Raw genomic sequence first — 19,633 nt, 5'->3', positions numbered from 1 at the left:
TAATTCATAGAACTTTGATTGATGCAGTGGCCAGGGTCCTCATATAAAACTGTATCCATTTACAGTCAATGGACTTCTCTCCTAATTTAGTGAGGTCAATAATAAGAGAGAGGCCCTTCTTCAAATGTTAAGAAATTGACAGTTGCTAAACATCTACATGCCAAAATTATACTAAACATAGAGCTGATTATGCTAGATGCTATATTTAGTTCCTCAACTGCCAAAAATGTGTGTCAGAGAGTTTTGCAAACTAACAAAGGGTATAAAATGGATTTATGCTGCACCTCTATCTTAATGAAAGTGTTTTAAACATTCCATAGCTGAATATTTAACAAGAACTGCAATTTTACTTCCTTGGAACTCTCAGTAGAATTATTAGAAACTGTCATGGCATACATTCCACAATATTTAGTACCTAGGCCACATTTCTGCTGGCCTAACATTGCTAATTTAAGTGGTGTTTAAAAGAAATAAAAAAATAAGAGTGCAATATGAGCCAGCGTGGTGCAGTGGTTAAGTGCAGTGGCTTCTAATTTGGCAATCCAGGTTTGATTCCCTGATCTTCTACATGCGGCAAGCTAGGTGACATTGGGCACATAACAGCCTTGATAGTGGTGTTCTGACCAAGTAGTCCTGTAGGACCTCTCACACCCCATTTCCACACTGGAGGCTTTGTACCAGGTTGCAGGCTGGAGTTTGAGCTGGGGCAGATTGCCCTGCCTCTTTCTGTTCCCACACAGGGGAGCATTTTGCCCAGTGCATATCAGCCACCCTACATTTGTGCTCCCATGTGGGAGCCAGGGCAGAGAGGTTCCCAGTGTGGAAATGGTTCAGAGTAGGGTTGTGCGATTTGGCCGCTGAAGCGGCCATTCCCACCCATAGCAGCCAGTGCTGCGCCACGGGGGGGAGGCACGGGCACTGTTGGGCCAGTCGATGCATGTGTGCACCCGCTGCTACGGGTGGAAATAGCTTTTTCAACCGCCGAATCGCACAACCCTAGAGAGTCACCCACCTCACAGGGTGTCTGTTGTGGGGTGAGGAGGGGAAGGCAATTGTAAGCTGCTTTGAGACTCCTTTGGGCAATGATGAGCAGGGTATAAAAACCACCTCTTCTTGGTGCAATGGATGGGAGTGCGGACTTTTAATCTGGTGAGCCAGGTTCGATTCTGCCCTCCTTCACATGCAGCTAGCTGGGTGACCTTGGGCTCGCCACAGCATTGACAAAGCTGTTCTGACGGAGCAGAAATATCAGGACTCTTTTAGCTTCACCTCCCTCACAGGGTGTCTGTTGTGGGGAGAGGAAAGGAAAGGTGAATGTAAGCCACTTTGAGACTCCTTCAAGTAGAGAAAATGGCATACAAGAACCAACTCTTCTTCTTCTTCTTCATTGTGTGTAAATTATATCCAATTTCACAGAAATGTCCCTGCCTCCTTTTAAAAAAAAACTTTGAGACAAAATGTGGCTTTCCTAAATGCACTGGAGATAATAAGACACATGCTAACTCATGGTCAGTTCTTAGTCTGACGAAGAGTGCTTGCACTCAAAAGCTCACGCCTTGAATAAATCTTTGTTGGTCTTAAACGTGCTACTGGACTCTGATTTTATTAAGAAAACTACTGTAATTGTGAAAAGAAATAGTCCATCTAAATCCCAGAGTTAGTTTCTCTGCAAGGTATTCATTGTAAACACCGAAAAGATCCGCCCCTTACATGAGCTCTGAATTAAACCTAACATGTGTTGCTCACTTAAAGGATTGTACAGATGATCAATAAAGAAAGGAATTTCCATGCCAACGTACAAACTATAGAGAGGAATGTAATTCACCATAACTCCAGATGGATAACAGGGGCACCAATACAAAGTGGGACCTTTCCTATATGAAAATCCCCATAGAAGAGTTAGAACAAATTTTCTATACCCAATTGTTCGGTATTCCAAACATTTCATTCTGTTTATTGCAACAGATAGGCTTTGCATACATTGTGTCCTACAATCCTGCCCACAGTGATGCAATAACTTATTTTCCTTTCATGGAATGAAAGCAGTCTTCACTATGTCTAGCAGTGCACCAGTGGCATTTTAAAGCATGTCCAATATACAGTTAAGATTCTTGGCCGAAATAATATTTGTTTCCTGTTATTGACCTTCAGGAATTATAAATGTAAAAATGAAAGATGGCTCGTAGAATGCTTTTTCATAAGGGAAATCAGGATCCTAGACTCATTTGTGGTTTTGGTCTAGGGAAATATAAAGATCTGTTTTCCCTTTCTTTTCACTTTCCAGTGTGAGCCTTTTCAATTTACCCTTTCTTCATTGCTGGCAATACCCATCGGTTTCTTTTCCATCATTTTAATGCCAATGTTTTTCACAACAGTTCTACACGATTGGTGTCCAAAGAGGGTCGGCTTTAATGGCAATTGTGCCATCTAATTCTGTTTATACGGGGACAGGGGTGAGAGATGACTGTAGTTTTCCGTGGGAAGCTGTGTTGGTCTGAAGCAGCAGAGCTCATTTAGAGTCCCGTGGCACCTTTGGGCCTCTAAATTTGAAGTTTTCTGGTGAGCAGTGAGTTACAGAACAGAAACCGGAACTTTGAAAGTCAATAGCAGGGGTAGTCAAACTGCGGCCCGCCAGATGTCCATGGACTACAATTCCCAGGAGCCCCCTGCCAGCGAATGCTGGCAGGGGCTTCTGGGAATTGTAGTCCATGGACATCTGGAGGGCCGCAGTTTGACTACCCCTGGTCAATAGCATTCCTAGTTTTGTCTTCACATTCCACTGGGCAGGGGTAACGGTAGTGCTGGGATTTGGTCCATATGGAGATCTGCCATTATGGATTTTTGAGAGTCTATTATGATTTACAAAGGAAGGAAAAGAATTTGTTTTTATACCTCACTTTTCACTGCCTGAAGGAGTCTCAAAGCGGCTTACAATTGCCTTCTCTTCCTCTTCCCACAACAGACATCCTGTGAGGTAGATGACATTGAGAGAGCTCTGTCAGAACTGATCTGTGAGAACAGCTCTAACAGGACTGTGTGCATGCGGAGGAGTGGGGAATCAAACCCAGCTCTCCATTAGAGACCACCACTCTTAACCACTACTCCAAGCTGGCTCATTATTTGAATTCTGCAAGTTCTACTGTTGACTACTAAATTGGGGGTATATTCATTATTTGAGTATCAGGGAAGAAATTAACAGCTAAATACTCCTACTTTAAAAGTCAATTGCAGAACCAGATGAAATAGAATATGGATTACAGAGTATGTAGTGTTCAGTTGGTTTGAATTTTTCTTGTTCTACCCATCAGCCATCACAAAGTCATTTGTTCTTTCCAAATGATCATCTCAAAAACATTTGATCCAAAAGTTTGTTAGGGTATAGGGTCTGTGTTACCTTCTGTCCTTGCCAACACCTGAAAAAAGATATTGCATTTCTCTGTTTGCTGTCTCTTTGTCAGCAGATGTAATCTCATGGATTTGCCAGAGACGAATGACTTTGTTTTCAGTCCCAATTTCCAAGAGATTCAATTTAAGTGAGAACAGAGAATGGGTATGTGAGACAGTAGGAGAGAGTGAGAGGCCTCATGGTAAATTAGAATATTGCAACCAAGAATGCAAGGTTAAAAAACTACAAATCCTTCATTATAGCCATAAAGTCTGTACAAGGAATATGGGGGGGGGGAATGGAAAGAGATTTTTTTTTAAGCAGTGTTTTGAATTCTATGTCATTATGTTAACTTTGGTCATGAAATAATTATGGGGATTGACCAGTGGTACAATATCTATTTTGCACACAGGTTCAATTCCTGGCATCTCTGGGTAATAGAAGCAGTTAATAGGTGATGCCACTAGGGATGGACATGACCTGGGAATATGTGGCTCGTGAATCGGGGCATCCCCATTTCCCAAACCACAAAGAGTCACAAACTTTTCAGGGCTTAATGAATTTGTTCAGTTTGTGAGGTAGTAGACCCCCCCCCCCAAGCACACAAGAAACAACAAACTTGCAGGAGATCTCTGGCTGACTCTCCTCTACCTGCCCTCCAAGTGTGGTGAGGATTGGACTTAGATGATCCAAGTTATAGTTCCTTAAAGAAGGAAATGTCAGGAGCAGGTTCAGGAGATTTCCAAGGGTGGAGAATTACTGATATCTTAGGATTGTCCCAAAGTTCTAAAATGGGTATTAGCTGTGAGACTTTTGTAAGTTACTTCACAGAGAAAATCTTGCAACTCACCAGGACTTTTCCATTGGATTTGATGCAGAAAGTAAACTAGACTTTTATTATCTGAGTCCTATTTTGGACCACTGAAGTCTGCTCTCCTTGCCTGACGTAGATAATGTCCTGTTAGCAGTCTAGCCAACCTCTTGACCTATGTCCCTCATGGCTGGTAAAAGCCTGTGGTGAGCGTCTATGGCTGGTAAAAGCCTGTGGTGACAGTCTATGGCTGGTAAAAGCCTATGTCCCTCATGGCTGGTAAAAGCCTGTGGGGCCCTCTATGGCAGGGGTAGTCAACCTGTGGTCCTCCAGTTGTCCATGGACTACAATTCCCATGAGCCCCTGCCAGCAAATGCTGGCACGGGCTCATGGGAATTGTAGTCCATGAACATCTGGAGGACCACAGGTTGACTACCCCTGCTCTATGGGATATAATCAACTTGTCCCTGACATCAAGGACGTTCCAGGAAAGAATTAAAAAGGCAGTGGTAGGCCTTTATTGAAAAAAAATATCTCAATATCTGGATCCCACCGATCCAGCCTGCTACTTTCCAGGCTTTTGTTTAGTGCTTTCGGGCAAGGTAACTAAGTGGGCAATGGCAGGACAACTACAAGGATTCTTGGAGGAAACCTCAGCACTTGACCATTTCCAGTCCAGTTTCCTACTTGGATCTAAGCAGGTTGGTGCTGCTACTCTAAGTAGACCTGACAGTGGCAATCAGTGTGGTCAGTCATGAACTCTTTATCCACTGCCTAGCTAACACAAGGATAAGAGATTCACCCTTAAAATGGTTGGAGTCCTTCTCCAAAGTCAGAAACCAAGGGTGGCAATTTTTATTTATTTATAATTTGATTTATATCCTGCCTCTCTTGACAGTCATCTTGAGGTGGCTTACAGAACAAAATACAACACAATAAATATTAAAAAATAGTCCAATCCCATTAAAACTCCCTCCAATACTAAAACCCAAATTAATCATGATACAGCATTCTAACAATATTCAACAGATGGCAGAATAAAACAGCCTTTCCGACCATTCCAGTCAGCTATTTCACCTCTACAATTGCATCTATCTACTGATGTTGTTCAAGAGGGGAAAGTATGTCCCAAATTAGGGCCCTCAAATGTGGGGTCCCCCAGGAAGCTATATTTACCCCAATGCTATTTAATATCAAAATTTGGACCCTCGCTCAGCTGCTCCAGACCTTAAGGCTGGGCTGCTATCAGTATGCTGATGACACCCAGCTATTTCTTTTAATGAACAACCATCCATCAGCCCTGCCAGACAACTTGACCAGGTGTCTGGAGGCCATGGTGGATTGGCTCAAGTGGAGTCAGCTGACATTGAATCTAGTCAAGAGGCAGTCCTAATTATCCTAATTGCTTTAGGATGCTTAGGGCTGATCTTGCGTTGAGCAGGGGGTTGGACTAGATGGCCTTTATGGCCCCTTCCAACTCTATGATTCCTCTGAGTAACATAGTAGTCTGTCTCATCTTTAGTCGCCCTCACAGATGATGTCTGAAGACAATTGAATCTAGGCAGGTCAGCACTGCTGTTATTATAGACCTAATGGCAGCATTCAACACTGTTGACCATGGACCCACATATTAGGGTATGCTGCTGGGAGGTCATCTCTTCTAGCATCACCCTCTGTCCCCAGCCTTGAGGAAAGCATTGCAGCCATTGACAGGTGGCATCCAGTGTCCAGAGAAATGGTTAGGATGGATTAACAATAAAAATAAGATAAGGAGGTACAAAATGAATAATAAATGAAATAAAATAATTAACATTCAACATATACATCCATCCATCCATCCCCAACATTCTCTTGAACTTATCAACCGAAGAGGAATATTGATAATGATTGGCAAGGCAACTTTCAGGAAAGAATGTTCATTATGACCAGCCTAAATGCCTGGCAAATTTATAAAGAACATAATTATTCTTTTGAAAGGAGTCTGAAAAATTATTGCCCAGAGAAGTTGGGAGAAAAAATGTTACATACAAGGCAGGAAGGATCCTTATATGGTTTAATCAAAAATTAATCAATTCACAGTTTAATGGAGGCCATCTTTAATCAGTGAATATCAGCTTAATTTATTTGCATTAGTATTATTCAAAAAAGGACTAGTCAGCTAACAACATAGATGAGCCCTTTCTAGTCTGTTCTACAGAGACAAAATAACAACATGACAGTAGGCTACCAGAATGAACAACCTGATATAGTGACAGATAATGGGGGTGGGGGGTACATTGTGAAAGATGAAACAGAAGAGAAAGTTAAGTGATTTCCAGTGGAGGAGTAAAAGAGGAAGTACAGCAACAAAAGGTAGAATAATTCACAACACTACATATCCTCAGTAGAGAAATACTTTAGATTATGGTTGGGTGCTTTGGCGTCTGAAGCAGCTGCTTGCACCTGAAGCAGCCAGCATCACATCACGGGGTGGGGGAGGCGTCGGCATCAACGCACAAAAGCACATCAACATATTATTAACTTGGAAACCACAACACTGAAGACAAAGTCCAGATACATCTCCTGATTTTTTTCTTTTGGACTTTTCTTTTGAACTTTTCCTTTTGGATGTCCCATAGGGCACAAATATACATTGCAAAGCTCATTTTTTTTCATAGACATAACAAAAGGGAGAGGAATTCTCATTAGTTGTTACAAGTTTCTAATAAATACTCTACTTTGGTGGTGTTAGCTGTAGGGCTTCCAGATGTAATTTAAAATGTACCATGACCTTTTTCAGCAGATGCAATACCAGAAAAATGTGTGTATCAAACACAGTAAAACAATATCATCGAACATGTAAAAAAAAATTAAAGGGTGGCATCATTTTGTGATAGACCATAATTTTCTGATTCTGCTGTCATGGACAGCACTTTGAAAGTCAGGTTCCAACTGCTGACAAAATAACAACAGCAAGTGAAGGGTTAAAAATCATCGCAGGCAGAGGGCTGGAGCATCTACTGCTTCACCTGCTCTTAGTGGCCAGCAACAGCTGAGAGGGAACTGATAATCAAGTTGTGTTCTGAGAGAGAGGTCAGTGTGATTTGAGTCTATTCTGATTCTGACAGAATATGTGTGTCTGTACTTAGCTGATCATCTGCTCTAAGGAGAAACTCAAGTTAGAGAACTGTATTTTCTAGTGACAGCTAATTCACACAGTGTCTGGACAAGTGGGACATATATTTGGTGATGGGAATTTGGGCAGTGAGGTGCTAAGTCCCAGTTCAGGGCAAAAGTGATGGGAGAATTTGTCTAAAGAGAAGAGTATTTCTGCTCTTTATAACCATATCTTTATAACCAAGGAAACACACTACAGTCTAGCTTAGTCTGTGAGGCAACAGAATTTTCATTTTGGAAGGAACGTTTACCTCAGAGTAGGATAGTGTGAAGAGGTAACCATCATACATGGCTAGGTACATCTAAGGACATAGGTGCAACCTTATACTAGCTTCCCCAGCAGCAACCAATCTATTCAAGACTGCTTGGTATTCTAGGTAGGACATAGACCAGAGGCCTTAAGATCAAGGTTATAAACAGCATGGTATAGTGGTTAAGAGCAGCAGACTCTAATCTGCAGAACTGGGTTTGATTCCCACTCTTCCACATGAAACCTGCTGGGTGACCTTGGGGTGTTCACAGTTCTCTTCTGACTCTCTCAGCCGCACTTTACTAACAATGTGCCTGTTGTTAGAGATAGCAACATAATGAAAGTTACAACTTTCTGAGTAGTCCCAGAGTGTTTTTTAAAAAAATTCATTTGTCCCAAAATATAAATCAGTTATAATTATATCCTTAGGTGCACATCTCAACACCAGTATCAGTTTTCATTCTGCTTTTTGTTACCCAGGCCTTAGAATGTGGATATATTTATTCTGTAGTTCTCACTTTTATATTGGATTACACAGAAGAGTTCCAGTTTAGAAAGGTTCTATTAATTTCTCCATCTAATCTTGGTTAAATGGCCATTCCCTAAGAGGACATCAATTGCAAATGTCTCCTGAAAAGTGTTCCATTTAGCCTAAAGGAGTAGACCTGACAGTCTACAAGGGAGAAATATGAGAGATTGTAAATTTCCAATTGCTGTTGGGGGTTGACAAGAACACTCCTTAGCTAAAATTTATGTGATCCATTCTGATATAGTCTTCAGTGTACGGGAAGTGGGTAGGAATCATGTGGTGTGTTCAGATTGGCAGCTTTGGAAAGACAAGTGGTAGCAAAATATGGCTTGAATTGTGATGAAGTGGATAAGAAGTGATTATGGGTGTTTATTCTGATGAGTTCAGTAGCTTGAATTGTGACCCTGAAACTGAGCAAGATGGATTGTTCTAATGTCACCAGCTTTAGTTCATGGAGGGTTGACAGTGAATAATAGGCCTTAATTAGCAAAGTCCCCTTTTCACCTGTACTGTATAAAACACTCTTGCTTGTACATCTTGGGAGCAGAATCTCCAGGAAAAGGAGAAAATCAGATTGGCAAGGAAAGATAGCATGCCTGATTGCAAAATCAATTACACTGGTGTAAATGAAGAGTAACTCTGGGGGATACCATGAAGAAAAAGGGCATGACATTGGTGACACAATGCAGTGTGGATGTTTTTAATTAAAAATCACTTATCTCCAGAAAATTTAAGACAACTGAAAGCAATTCCACCCAATTTGCTTAAGTGCCAATCTGCAAGACATAATTTAGGCATTTTAGAGAGTGCCCACATGAGAGCTTTCCATGGGTTATTTTTCTTTTTGTTCAAGCACTTTAGTGCTAAGAAAGAATAGAAATCACTTTGGGAAGGGCAGGGGAGTAGTTTGTTTGTTTTGCACAGACATTTCCATGCTGATCTTGAAAACTAAGGGGCTTTTTGCACGGCTTCAAAATCGCACAATGGTTGCTAATTGGAAACGCTATTGATTTGCCTTAATGCACGACGTCGTAGACAATCTGCAACACTCCTGAAACCGATCAGCAAAAAGCGCTTCGTTGTAGCGCTTTCAGGGGAATCCCAAAAAGTGGATTCACCCTCCGGAAAGCGATACTCTTGCAAACAATCTGTAACACTAGCGATAAAGACCTGTGCGTTACCATTGTTGCGGTTTCTTCAAAGTCCCTCCTCCTGAGCCTGTCCTCCAAACTTCCGGCGAAGCGATCGCCATTTTTTTTTCTCCGAGCGAGCGGGAATAAACGCACCAGCGAGCCTCTTTCTGTTTAGAGGCTTCCCTGGCTTCAGTCCTTTACCTTTAGTCACTAAGCACAAACCACATAAAAGCCCGTTTGCTGAAATAAAGTCCCTTTATTTTTTACACATTAATTCAGCCGAAAATCGGGCCCGTGAGAGGGGGGGGGATTTTTTTTTATCACTCGAGGCAGCGTGGCAACAATCATACGATCAAACGACAGCTCACATCAGGCAGCTGGATGGGTCTCTCCGTTGCAACGAATCTACCTAGATTCGTTGCTATGGGTCTGTTTTTTTTTAAAAAAAACCTTTCTTAAAGGGAAAGGGGCTGTTTGGGAGCATGCTAACGGCTGCCCATTGGCTGCTTGACGGCCAGGGGCGGGACGAGCTTGGCAATAGCGCTTCCTTTCTAGAGATTTCTGCCGAGATCGGAAGCCTGTGGGAAACGCTAAAAAACGCAACTGATTCCACTACAAAGGCAGGTATGCATAACGACGAATTCCACTATTTTAAATGGCGATTTTTCATTCCGCAAACAATTTGCAACAAAGATCCCCGTGCGTAAAGGCCCTCTATGATAGAGGATATGACATTCACATTGGCCTTTTATCAGCTGTGTGGATGGTCAAGGTGACTCTGTGCTATGGATTGTTAGAAAAGGAACTGAAATTTTTAAAAGCCAATATTGTAATACTCCTTGCATAAAGCAGCCTTGTTCTGGATGCTGTATCCAATTCTGGCCACTGTATTTTAAAAAGGATATTACAGAGCAGGAAAAAAATACGGGGGAGGATAACCAAGATGACTAACATCCTTTTTTACAAAGACAAACTGAAGAGTCTGGGACTTCTAGTAAGAGATGGCTAAGGGGCAATATGATAGGTGATACAGCCATGGCACTTAACTGTACTGACTGCCAATATTTTATAACATTTGACAGCTGTCATGGAATAGTATTTAGGAATTGACAGTACTAGCAGTATTTAAATGATTTCAGTGGAACATTTTCTACCCTTAATTTCTAGCTTGACTTACGTACCAAAACATTTTCTTGGGTGGGTCACAGAATCTTTACTAAGAATGCTGAATTTTGCAGTCGATAGACAAATATACAGTGTTCACTGTATGTGATGGTAAGGCATGAGCCAAATGTCTGATTTTTTTGTCTATCCATTATCTCTACTTCAGCAACTATCAAGCTATGGTAGAGTTTTATTTCCCTTTATCTGAGAATGTTTCTTTTCCTTGAATTTGGTGGACTTCTGTGTATTCAGAGATGATTCTACCCTGAATCGTGGATGGTGCAATCTCAGAGGGAAAACAAGGTTAGTAGACAATACTACCCTATATTGGGCATGGTTATCCATGCATTGATTACAGCTGGGATGGACTGCTACAAGGCACTACATTATTCCTGTTTTTCAATCTAGGGGTTTCCCCTTTCTTCAAATTTACAGTCTCATCATAAGCATGGCAACACTACTCTATGTTGATTGAAATCAGTTGTCCTAGGAAGGCATAAGTCTGCTTAAGATGATGTAACTTATATAATCATGCAGCATAAGCCATCTCATAGACAACACAATAGAATAAGTTAAAAAGGAGAAAAAAGAAGTGGAATAAATTCTTAATGAGCCCCCCTCCCCCTTATACAACTGGCTTAAAATTCCTTTCAAAACATTTTTGCTCATCATAAACGGGGAGTGGGGGAGATAGAGTAGTTTGCAAACAGCAACAACTATATCCTGGATATATATATTTATGTTAGGAAAGTGTACTGCTGTTCAGAATTTTTCAGTCATTCCTGGTTGGAAAATTCCTGGAGATTTATGGGGTGGAGCCTGGAGAGAGGTGGGGTTTGGGGAGGGAAGAGATCTCAGTGGGGTGTCATGTCTACCTTCCAAGGGAATCATTCTCTGGGGAACTGACCTCTGGAAACTCGAGACCACTTGTAATTTGGGGAGATTTACAGCCATCTGGAGACTGGAAACCTTAGATCATGCATGGCTGTGGGAATCAGTTGTGAGGTTTGGTTTTCTTTTCTGATGCACTTCTAGTGTAAGATCTTGATACATTTGCATAACTTTCTCATGCAGAAAACCCAGGCCATATGTCATTATTTTTGTTGTGAAAGGGGAAATGCCAAATACAATGCTACGCTAAAGTCAGTAGGCCTTCTTCTATTAAATTGTTTTTCACTGTGGAAAATAAATTCACGCATTAATATATCACTGTGAAGGAATGTCTCTTCCAACCTCATATTCATAAACCTCATATTAATCAAACAGACAATCAATTACAATTTTACTAGCTGACAAACAGGTCTTGCTGTTCACAACAGGAAGGTAATGTGGCAGAGATGGAAGACTAAGAAGTATAACTGGGAAATGACTATCGTGTGCTCTAAATGGAATGCTAGTTGAATTTTTGTTTAAGACGGTTAGAATTCAGTATTTCTAAATCAGCCTGTACCCTTTGTCTATATTCAAGTAGGAGAATGCAGACCTACTGTTTCCACTAATCCATCTTTGCTCCTAAAGGGTAGCATTTCCCTGAATGAATCTCTATTGAACCAGAGGATCTGTTCTGTTCAAAGACAGATTTGCAAGGCACTTGGGGCATTGGGGAGAAGCCTACAATGCAGAAAAAAAGATTGCACTAATTGTAGAAATCTGTTTTCAGCTTCCAAAGTCTAGGAGTAAAAGACTGCACAGAAATCAGGATATGTTTAGTGTAGAAGGATGAAATTTGTAGTCCACAACAGCAAGCCTAGGGTATAAATCTGCTTCATTTGAACTGCAGCACGCAAAGCCTCAGCCAGACCTCCAACTTGGAAATGCCCTCAGCTAAGTAACCTCACCTTCCCAGGAGCATGCCTAGTTTGAATGTTCAAAAAAAGTATCTGCTACTCCACCACTTGGTAGCAGCTAGCAGGAATATATATACGAAAGCTGTCCGTGATACCGGAGAACAATTGGAAAATGACTGCTTTAGCACTGCATTTCTGAAGGGAGTGTGTTTCCTATAAGGAAACAGTATGGTAGACTCTTCATAAGAACTACTGCTGGGAAACATGTGGGGGAGGGACCTCCACACACATTGTCCCCTCCCACTCTTGTAGCCCACAGGGGCTGTTTCTCACATCTGATCCTCTATATCAGGGATTCTAATCCAGGGTTCCTGGGAACCCTGAGGTTATGTGAGAGCTCCCCAGGGGTTATGTGGCTTCTCCCAGAAGTTCAGATGACCGCTGATATCACTGGAGCCCATTTCCCCTGTTGTTGTACAGATCTAGTCCCTATATCCACATTGGAAATGGTAAATGATCAATTGATTGACTGGTTGGCTCCCACATCTTACTTCCATGCCCACTTCTCTTGGAGGGTCATGTCACTACTTTCAGGGTTCCTTGAAGCCTGAAAAATATTTCAGGGGTTCCTCCATGGTCAAAAGGCTATTCTACATGTACTTTCCAGCCAGAGTAGAGTGAACACAGCATGGGAATGTGTTCTTGAGGAACATATATTATGGGGAAGTGAAGGGCAAGAATAAACTTTTCAGTATCTGGTCACCACTGAGAAAACAAGAGTCACTGGAAAAGTTAATACTGTTAGAAAACACTGTTAGACATCCCTAGAAAGCACAGAATATGTTGTGTTCTGTTTATTATTATTAATTAGTTTTCTAGACAACATAAAAGTTTGTCCTTTACCTTTAAAAATAGATGCTCAAAAGGAGTGAGATGATCACCACTAGTTCACTCTCTTCAGAAAGATCAGACTCCACAAAGGATCCCTTTCCTGTGAGTTTCACATCACTTGTGAAGCAAAGTACATTGCAATTACATCTTTGTAAGAATATACTATCTTTGTCCCCATGGAAACATTTCCTTTCTGGGTATTTGTTTTTAGCTGCTTTATGGTATGATAGTGTTTTATGAATGTTTTAATATCAATAAAGCTGGCAATAGACTGGTGAAGAGAAAAGCTCCATGACATGAGTCAGCTCTTCCCAAGTACAGCACAATTTAGCCTTTAGTGATGCAGATGGACCTGGTCAGAATGAAACAAAAGGCTAGCTAGAATGTTACACTAACAGACAAAGACAAAAAAAGCCGAAAAACTGAGTTGCATCTGACTCTTTGAGATCAGGCAGAATAAAGAGGAGTTGAACACATTAAAAGGCACATTAAAAACAAGGAGCATACACACCTGGATGATCGGGAGAGGGCTACTTCATCACACACACGCACCCTCTTTCCCTGTTCATTCCCCAACTCCAGAAAACTCAAACAGGACTGTGTTTTGCCTTTCTGATCCCCCCAAAAAACATGGATACTTTAAAGAAGATTTTATTTTCCCTTTTAGAAAGTAGCTTTGCGGTCCCAGGATAAAAAGTGGCAAATCCAGTTTTGGCAATTTCCCTCATCCTGAGGCAAATCTGGCCAAAACTCAAACCAGCCCCTGTACAGCCTCGGGATGCAGACAATGTCATATGGAGGGGGCTCTAAAACCTGACAGCAACCAGAGGTTGCCCAGAGGCAGATTCCTCATGCAGAAACAGTCTTAGCTTTTACATCAGGACTCTTATCTTGACCATGTGTCAAGAACATAAGACAAGCCTTGCTGGATCAGTCCAGTGATCCAATTAATCCAGCTTCTTGTCTCTCATAGTGGGCAACCAGTTTGCCTGGAGGTCCAACATCATATTGCCTCACAATGTTGGTATTCAAAGCCAGCTGCACCCTGATTGGCCCTGCCCCTATAGCTCTCACCCTCCCTGTCCAAGTTGGAATATGGCCAATCAGGGTGCAGCCAATCAGGGAGTAAAGGCAGAAGGAACATATGAATACATGAATCTGCCTTATACTGAATCAGACCGTTGGCCCACCAAGATCAGTATTATGTACTCAGACTGGCAGGAGCTCTCTAGGATCTCCTAGAGAGAACTTTCACATCACCAACAACTGGATCTTTTTGATTGGAGATGCCAGGGGTTAAAATTGATACTTTCTGCATACTAAGCAGATGCATTACTGGGCAAAGCCCTAGGATGGCTGCCAAAATCTTCCAACTCCCAAAATTTGAGGGAATGGAGTTTTCCCCCAAACTATTGGTGAATATTATAGAATAGATAGGTTTATTTAGGAACTAATATACTTGATAGGAAAGAGGAGAGACAGAGAGGGTTCTAATGATAAGAGCACCTTAGAGTCAGCGGTGGTGCTCTTTGCCATTGCAGGGCAGGAGCACCGGCTTAAGGCGCTGGCTGCTAGGCTGTTCCTGTCACCAGCAGCTTCCAGCATCTTGCTGGGGCTTCGGCAGCAAGACAGCTGGGAGGAGCGGAGCCATTCAGGCAGGCATCTCCTTTTATGGAGCGTGCTCTGCAGGGCTTGTCTCTTTCCCTCAACCGGAACCAGCAACCCTTCCCAGTTGGCTTTGAGAGAGTGGTTTAAGTGGCCCCACTATACTATCTAATTATCTTATTGGCGCCCCCTTTAGAGTTTTCTCTACCTCTTTGTATTCCAGACATTGCCTTTTCCAAGAGCTATAACAAGAATTTCAACAGGTAGAGGATTGTGGATCATTGATGAATCTACTGGTTTGTATGCAGAATATACCAGTGTGGTCATACGGATGGGCCCACAAGCTCTGGCCAGTGGTGGGAGCAGGGAGTTGCAGGCCACAAGTGAGCAACAGCTGCCAGAAGAATGGTGACCCACCATGGAAATTAAAAGGCATGTTTAAAGGGCCAGAGATACATTCAGTGGTGAGGAAGCTGCTGAAGACATGGAAAGCTGTTTACCTGATTCAAACAGCACAGCTGGAAAATCTGAAGGCAGACCTTTGCCAGGAACCTGCCACAGTGAGCTGCAGGAGGAGCCAGAGTTGAGCCAGGAGCAGGAGGTAGCAGCAGAGCAGACAGAGGCCAATGAAGTCAATGTGACACAAGACAGCATGGTTGGCTCTTCCTGGTGCTGGCGCAGACAGGCAGCATTGCAATTCATAAACCCTACAGGCCATCAGGACACAGGCTTTAGCAAAATGCTGCGTAGTAAAAGAAGAACACTGGGGGGGGATCCTTCCTGAGGAATGGGTCACAAGTGACCTTATAGAACGTACAGGACTTGTAGGCAAAGGGGGGAATGGACCAATTAAGAATGGTGTAGATTGATGCCACATCTAGAAAGGCAAAGTCTTGGTTTGAGGCCTAATACCCCATGACACCCAGTTTTCCATCTAGATGTAAGGTGTTTAAAAGGATATTTCTATTATTAGGGTCATAGTCACCTGTCACCAGACAGGGCAGACATAGTAAATTAGCTATATCTATGGCCTTTGTATCTAATCTATGTCTGTGCCTATTCTGTAAGAGGAGTAACATTACATTCAGCTGCATCCATCTTCCACTTCCTTACTAATTAAATAATTAAGAATTTTCCCTTTGTCTTTCCAAATATTCCATGAAATGGACCAACTCAACTTAGTTAATGGTAGGAGTGGCCTTAGAAAAACACCTGGAAATTGTATGGAGCTTAATTAGTCATGAACCATGATGGTAGAGAAATGACTGTTGTATGGAGGTGAATATATCAGTGTATGTCCCATGTAGTCGGTTGGTGTCCTTCTGTATGGCAGAGGCTATATTGACCTTATGGTATTATATGTTACTCGGGTACTGTCCTGGCCTCAGAGTATTTCATAAATAAGGCTGAGTTAACATTGCATGTAAACAGAAACATCCCTTGTCAGACATTAACTCAGAAAGGAAAAACATCTGGCCTCCCAATCCTTTTAGACTCTATAGTGACCCAGTTTTGACTGGAAATTGTCCCAATGGTTTAAAACCCCTCAGTGGGGTACAATATGTGTGATCTCTATAACACAAGTCCCTTCTACCCTCACACCTCACCCCCTGTTTTTCAAATAACTTGAGCCTGAACAGAGTCTTCAGAAATTAATTCAGGGGTTGAATGATTGAAGAGTGGGTGAATGAAAGAAAAAAAAATCTCTTTAAAATAAGTCAATGCAGATGTTTTCAGTGGTTTCAGTGGAAACAAAGCCCTTGCTATTTTGATGAATAGCACTCTCTCACTTTAGTATTGGCTAGGTGATGTCCTACAATACAATGCCAGATTAAAAGAGAAAGCTTTAAAAAAAATAACTATAAATTATTTGAAAGCTTTACAGTAAATGGAGTTCTACCGTGCAGCATTTACATAAGCCTCTTATGTGAGACAATACCATTATTAGCTTTCGTATGTTCTAACCCCATTCCGCTTCCCCTCCCCCCAAACAACCACCATTAACTCTTGATCCACATTTTGGAATGATAAAAAACAGACAAAATGAAGCTGTTATTGTGTTAACTGTGGTACCTTGTTTCAATTAGGCATTATAATAATCCTTCATTCAGAGACTATTTTACTATGTAAATGTGTGATTACAAACCAGTTTATTCCCGTGCAACGCTTTCATTCCTCCAGGATGGTCTAGTTTACAGAAATACTCGTATAGAATCCTACAACCTATTTTGCAAAGTGCCTGTTTCACCCTCAGATAAGGCAATCAAAGGGAGCCGTTTCCCCCCACATGATTATGGCTTTCCCCTCATCTCCCTTCTCAAGTGCACCTCAGGTACAAAAGAGAGCATGATGAAAGGCAAGACAATTCCAGAAATGGTGTGCAGTCTCCTGTGTTAATCCTTATTTTACTCACATCCTTTGGGTAAAGTGCACATGAATCACCTGTAGATATTTTCAATTTATTAGTAGGTGACCATGATTTAAATTTCATTTGGCTTTTATGCCTTCCCAAACCAACTGGGTAAATCAGCACAGCACAGGTTTACCGTGTTATTTTGCAATATTTCCCTCCCCCGCCCCCTTAAAAGCAGCCAATAGGTGCCCAAATCAACCCTGTGATAAATGGAGCCTTTCCTGTCCAAGCTCTGCATTTTAAAATGTTCTTCATCAAACTGTTCAGAGGTGAATGACACAAAGCCAAAATTCCACAACAGCTGTATGATTTTGGAGGGAGCCTCAGGCAGAGCCACCGGGAAGACACACTCATGCTGCCTGTGCTCTGTAACCAGCTCTTGCTTACTTGCCTTGCAGAAGGAAGGAGTCATTGGCTCACATTGGCTTACTGCCCACCACGGGTTGCCAACCTCCAGGTGAAGCCAAGAGACTTTCTGGAGTTATAACTGATCTCCAGGCAACAGAGATCAATTCCCCTGGAGAAAATGGCTGCTTTGGAGGGTGGACATTAAGGCATAATAACCCATTGAGGTTCCTCCTGTCCCCAGGATTTGTGACATACTGTTTTTATCAACCCACATAGCCTCCTATGATTTTTTTTGGGGGGGGGGGGCAGGTTTATTTTGAGCTATAAACCTTCCCCTCAATTACCTGGTGTTCCAAACATAGTGAGGGGAGGAGGGCTGGGGGGGGGCTCCTACACCCAGCCTCCTGCCCACTAGCAACCGCTATATTTGGGCTACAGTGGGCCTTAAATCTAGTTTGGAATAACTGATTTGAACAAGTAGATTAAGGTGACCAGATTTTAACATTAGTAAAGCGGGACACCATTGTCCAGGGGGGGGGGGGAGTTCTTGATTTAAAATTTGGTCTATATGGAGCAACAAATATTTTCATAGAACGCATAGAATGCAAAAATAGTGTTGTAATATTTATATTTTTTAATTTCAACATAAGTACAATTTGCCAGGTGCCCCCAGATGTCCCTCCAAAAGTGGGACAATCTGGTCACCTTAAAGTGGATTGTACTGTAACTTAAGAAAGGTATTGGTTTCTTAACCTCACTACATGTGCTAACCTACATTATCAATAATCCCACAAAAAGGCCAAATGTCCTCTGCATTTTAATGTATCTCTTAATTGGAATAATTGATTTGAACAAGTAGATTATAATGTAACTATGACTGGTATAATGCTATTGAGTTTAAAATAGTATATGTTTTATGGTCTGTGAACCAAATGCTCCACTTCAAAGAATATGATACTCCAAGATGCTCCCATACGTTAGAGGTCAGGCAGGGGGGGGGCAAAGGGCAATATCCCCGCTAACTGCTGTTAGCATTTGCCTATCTGTTTGCCCATTATTCTCTTTATGTAGATATTTGCATTTGTTTTTTGTGGCCAAATGTTTCTCACGCAATTCAACTTCAGGTGAATGCAAACAAGTCCTAATTGCTGTCTTTTCCTATGCATCTCTGGAACCTGGGCAATTCCATTGTGCTGTATGTTACTTTGCCCTCTCACTCCATCTGTAAGTCTGAACTCATTATTTTCATTCCATGACATTGTCTCTGAGGAAATGTATGGCACATGAAAGCTCATACCTTGAATAAAACTTTGTTGGTCCTAAAGGTACCACTGGACTCTGAATTTCTTCAGAAACAGGCTGTGTGTGTGTTTTTTTTCAATGCAGTGTTTGTTCTGATGCAGGATTAATTGTTTCCAGGTATGCCATAGAAAAACAGAAAACAACAACAAAAAAACAGGTCATCTAACATCCACATACAGATTACAATTAGATTTCCATCTGACATGAATGATGATTCTGTGAATTTAAGCAGATTATAAGTGGTTGGGCAAAAGGGATTGTTGTCAGTGCTTGCTTGCCCAGGTTAATGCCAATCACTTTGGAATCAGAAGGTGAATTTCTTCCAGGGCAAACTGGCTAGTGATTTTGGTTTGGGGAGGGCGGGCATCATCTCGTCATGGAATTGGGATCACTGTGGTAGATAGCTAGTAGTGAATTTCCTGCATTCTGCAGTAAGTTGTACTAGATGACCCTGGAGGTCCCTTCCAACTTTATGATTCTAAGTCCAATAAGGAAAAGAAAGGTGTGTGAAATTTTTAGGATGAGGGTTGTCTTACATTCAGAGTTTTGAGTAAATATGGTAGGTGAAATACGTTCCCAGAGCATAGCCCCAGACAATAATCAGGCAGCCCTAGCCTGACCAGTTACAATTTCTGGGAAGTCTTTAAGGACAGCCTAATTCAAAGCACATTATACTAATCCAAATGCTTCTTATACCAGCAAGGATTAGCATGGGCTGTCAACTAAGTCTAAGAATGGAGACAGATGGCAAAGCAAAATTCTTCCAGTAGAAGATACTCTTGGCTACCACTTCCTGGATTTGGTTGAGCATGACGAATCAGTTCATTCTTCAGTGTACATCTGTCATCTCCTCGCTTTA

General features: G+C 41.8%; 1 long non-coding RNA gene across 1 annotated transcript in view; it reads left to right on the top strand.

Moving 5' to 3' along the window:
• Positions 1–7,255: 7,255 nt before the first annotated feature.
• The window catches only part of LOC143834561 (uncharacterized), a 42,033-nt gene continuing 29,655 nt past the window's right edge, over positions 7,256–19,633 (top strand). Inside the window, exon 1 of the long non-coding RNA XR_013229828.1 lies at positions 7,256–7,268. This is a non-coding gene — a long non-coding RNA (uncharacterized LOC143834561). The remainder of the gene's footprint in view (positions 7,269–19,633) is intronic.

Source organism: Paroedura picta, chromosome 3 (genome assembly GCF_049243985.1).
Source record: "Paroedura picta isolate Pp20150507F chromosome 3, Ppicta_v3.0, whole genome shotgun sequence".
Classification (NCBI taxonomy): Eukaryota; Metazoa; Chordata; class Lepidosauria; order Squamata; family Gekkonidae; genus Paroedura; species Paroedura picta.
This window is presented reverse-complemented; position numbering and strand designations above follow the sequence as displayed.